This window comes from Dasypus novemcinctus, chromosome 16 (assembly GCF_030445035.2).
Source record: "Dasypus novemcinctus isolate mDasNov1 chromosome 16, mDasNov1.1.hap2, whole genome shotgun sequence".
NCBI classification, from domain to species: domain Eukaryota; kingdom Metazoa; phylum Chordata; class Mammalia; order Cingulata; family Dasypodidae; genus Dasypus; species Dasypus novemcinctus.
In genome coordinates this window covers 21,446,060-21,450,563 of record NC_080688.1, presented here as the reverse complement: position 1 = coordinate 21,450,563, position 4,504 = coordinate 21,446,060, and the positions used below count along the sequence as shown (strand labels likewise).

Here is a 4,504-nt window from a genome sequence, read left to right as displayed (position 1 = left end):
ATCAAATTAATAATCTAACTTTATATCTTGAGGAATTATAAAAACAAGAGCAAATAATCCCAAAGTTATCAGAAGAAAGGAAATAATATTGGAGTGAAGACAACTGAAATTGAGAAGAAAAAACAATTGAGAGAATAAGCAAAACACAATGTTGGCTCTTTCAAAAGACCAATAAAATTGACAAAACTTTAGCTAGGAAGACAGAGAAAAAGGATAAAATATGCAAATAACTAAGTTCAGAAAGGAAAATGGTGAAATCACTGCTGACTTTACAGAAACAAAAAGTTATAAGAGAATATTATGAACAATTTTATGCCAAACACATTCAATAATCTAGAAGAAATGGAAAAAACCCTTGAAATTCATCAGTTACTGTGGCAGTTTGAAGATTTTATGAACCCCATTTCTCAATAAATTCTTTTTACTTGACTAAAAAAAAGTTTATAAACCTCATAGCAAAATGGGCTTTTCTGAAGTGGCCCACCTTTCTGGAATTATTCAGTCTGGCTGACCTGGGTGGGATCCCATGATGGGGAGGAAATTGGAAACAGAAAAGCCTCACAGAAAAAAAAAGCATTTAAAATGAACTGTTATAAGGTTGAACAGGTTTCAGAATTGGACTAAGGAGAAAATTTAAATAAATTGTAGCAGCTGGGGAGAACATTCTTCACAAAACAAACAAAACAGATCAAGATTCCAGAGAAGGAACAGAGGATAGGAAACTTTCTCCTGGAGGTGAAACAATTGCACAAAATTGAAATAATAAAAATTGCACTGAATATCCAGGGCAAGAATCGGATGAAGAAGAACTGAGCAAATCTGAACAGTTAAACATGGACTAATCTAAAGAGATAGAATAAGTTGGACCAAGTGTCAAAGAAGAGAATTAATACAAATCCAATCAATGATAAAATACTAGAAAAGAGGGAGAACCTGGCCTTCAGAGTTAACTGATCAAGATCATCAAATGCCTGGATATCAGCCCAAAATTACAAGCCATACTAAGAATCAGGAAGATACAGTTCAGTCAAGTGAACAAATTAAAACTTCAGATGACACTCAGAAGCTCAAACAATCAAAGATGTTCAAACAAATCTAAGTCAATTTAAGGACATGAAGGAAAATATGTATAAAAAGATAAAGGATATTAAAACAAAATGTACAAGCATAGAGAAGAATGCTGAAGCATAGAGAAGAATAATGGGGGTGAAAGACATAATAGTAGAGATTAAAATTATAGTCAGTTGCTCACTTTGATAGTACAGGTACTAAAATTGGAATGATACAGAGAAGATTAGCATGGCCTCTGGGCAAGGATGACAGGTAATTTGTGAAACAGTCCATATTTTTTATTGTCACTATGCTTTGTATGATGCCAGCTTTGAAACTAATGAATCCAGAAAATAGGAGTTGGTGTGTTGTTGTTTTTTAATTTTCAGAACTAGCACCTCTGAAGAGTAAAATCTTCTAGGCAAGCTCCAAGCATGCAATCAAAAAGAAATTTCAAGGCATAAAACACAGATATCAAGCAAACAGGCCAAAGGACCTCAATTGGGTTTGTAGCTTTTGAAGGACACCCTGTGTATATCATAATTTTGATTAACAAATCAAAAGCTTCCATGTTTAATGTTATCCTCTTTTTATATAAATAAAGCAAATATATTTAGGCCAATGTCTCACTGAGGGAAAGCCATGTTGTCATTTTCTAGAGCAAACTAAATAGTCTATAAACATGTGCAAATGGCCCTAGGTAAATCTGAAGTCTAAAGTAAAAAAAAAAAAAAACTCAAGAGATAAGAGCAGATTTGAACAGTCAGAAGAAAAGAATCAACTAACTAGAAGATAGGACAATTGAAATCATGCAGTCAGAAGAACAGACAGAGAAAAGAATAGAAACAATTGAGCAATGTCTCAGGGATTTGAGAGACAGCATGAAGTGTGCAAATATACATGTCGCTAATGTCCCAAAAGGAGAAACCAAGGGAAAGGAGGCAGGAAGAAAATTTGAGGAAATAATGGTCAAAAATTTTAGAACTCTTATGAAAGACAAATTTACATGTCCAAAAGTCATTATACTCCAGAAAGAATAAATCCTAACAGACCTACTCTGAGACACATACTAATCAGAATATCAAATGACAAGGATAAACAGAAAATTCTGAATGAAGCAAGAGAAAAGAGATCCATCACATACAAAGGCTCTTCAATAAGATTATGTGCCAATTTCTCATTAGAAATCACAGAGGCAAGAAGGCAATGGTATGATATATTTAAGATACTGAAAAAGCAAAACTGCCAGGCAAACATTCTTTATTTAGCAAAACTGTCCTTCAAAAATGAGAGGGAGTTTAAAATATTCACGGATAAACAAAAACTGAGAAAGTTCATCAAAAAAATACCTGCCTCACAATAATTACTAAAGGGAGTTCTGCAGGTTGAGAGGAAACGACAGGAGAGAGTAACTTGGAGTAGTTGGAAGAAATGAAGATCTTCAGTAATGGTAACTAAGAAGCTAAATGCAAAACCTAATGGTACTGTAACCTCAATATACAACTCTACTTTAATTCCTTTTAGAATCAGAATGAAATTGAACAAGAAAAAGCCATATTTTCTGATAATGGACCTGCAAAATATAATGTGGTAAAGTGAAACAAAAGCAAGATAAATAGGGGAAACAAAGGGATATGTGAGCAGACAATGTGTATGCTATTGAAGCTAAACTGGTATATTTTCAAATTAGTAGTGTAGAGATGTAGGTTATGTAATACATACCTCAGCATAATCACAAAGGAAGCATTTAAAATATATACAGAAACAGAAATGAGAAAAGGATCAGTCAGATACATCACAAAAGATTAACTATACAGAAAAGGGAGGTGAAATAAGAGAAGAAAAAGACAATAAAAAGATATGTCTTATAAAAACCAAAGGACAAAGTGGCTGAATAAAATGCTGTCTTTACAGTAATAACACTGTATAGTTTAATGGATTTAACTCCCCAATCCAAAAACACAGGTTGGGAGATTGGGTAAAAAAGTATGTTCTAACTATGTGTTGTTTAAAAGAGGCTCAACCTAGACCCAAAGACAAAAATAGGTTGAAAGTGAAGGGATGGGAAAAAATATTCCTTGCAAATAGTAATCAAAAAAGAGCTTGTGTAGCTATTCTAATATTGGATAATATAGACTTTAAGTCACAAGCAGTTATAAGAGACAAAGAGAGACACTATATATTAATAAAAGGTGCAATCCACCAAGACGAAATAGTAATCAAGCTTTTAAATTAATAAATCCCTATTGCAAAAGCCAGCCCCTTTCTGGTATATTGCTTTTGCAACCTTTAACAAACTAAAACACAGGGGCATGCTCAATTCTCAGGAACCTCCTTTGTTTGATGCAGGAAAGCTTGTCAGAGTGCAATTGACTAAGTAATGCCGTTATGGAGCCACCACTCAGCCTGCCCTGACTAAAAAAGGAGCCTGCTCTAAACATGGATACTTTGTTATAATGACTTTATTTTCATGACTTACAATACCTCCTGTCTGATTACAACCCACCTGGGCATGGAAGAGACCTGAGGCCCCAGAAGATAGATTTGTCCTAGCTCTGTTGAGGGAGTTAATTCCACTCGTATTCTTGGGTTAACACTTCCTGCCTGCTTTCCGCCAGGATTGTGTCTCATCAAGGAATTAAAAAGCTTCTTGCCCCCTCATCAGTGGTGTCAGAAAGATCATTTATTCCTTCCCACAGACCAAGGGGTGCTCCATCTTTGACATTTTTAAAATGTCCTTTGTCTCTTCCCCTCCTTCTCACTCATTTAGAGCATACTGCTCTTCCCAACCCCCATCTCCCTCTCTGTGCATGGGATGCTGAGCTCTTGGCCAACAAGAGCCCCACAAATGCATAAGATTTTCCATCCCCTCTGCAGCAGATCACAGGGACCACTTCTCTGCTCTGTTGATCTAAGGAGCTGAAGGGAAGACCCAGTGGCCCACACATCTGCTTTCCAGACTGACCCCCTGCAGGTCTCACTGCACCCACCACATCTGGAATGGTCCCCTTACCTGCACTCTGCCCAGAGGCAGAGGCCCTGGGGCAGTACCAGCCCCCTTTGCATGGGGCCTCCGGGGAGCTCAGGCCTGCCTGGGAGCAGAACCAGCCAGCTGGACATGGCTGGCAGCTGTCCACCGACACAGCTCCTGGGGTAGGCAGGAAGGAGCCTGGGAGACAACAAGGGACAGTGGTACCAGGACACCCCTCACGTGGAGCCTGAGGTTGCCCCTATCTGGTTGTAGTGCACGGCACCTGCTCTCATCTCTTGCTTCACAGGTCAGTGATGCACAAACCCCAGTCTCCCTCCATCTCATCCTCCAGAATTCTCTTTCCTTCTCCATGGTGTCAGGTTTGAGCCAAGCCCATCCCTTTCCCATGTCACCATATCCTTCCCCTTTGTGCCTCTGCACACCTGCCTCCCTTCTGCAGCCCCTAGCTCCTCCTCTTCCAGC

General features: G+C 38.1%; 1 non-coding gene across 1 annotated transcript; it reads left to right on the top strand.

Moving 5' to 3' along the window:
• The first annotated feature begins 1,244 nt into the window (after positions 1–1,244).
• On the top strand, positions 1,245–1,350 carry LOC111759224 (U6 spliceosomal RNA). Its single transcript, XR_002793292.1, has one exon. It is a non-coding gene; the product is annotated as a U6 spliceosomal RNA (small nuclear RNA).
• The last annotated feature ends 3,154 nt before the right edge of the window (positions 1,351–4,504 follow it).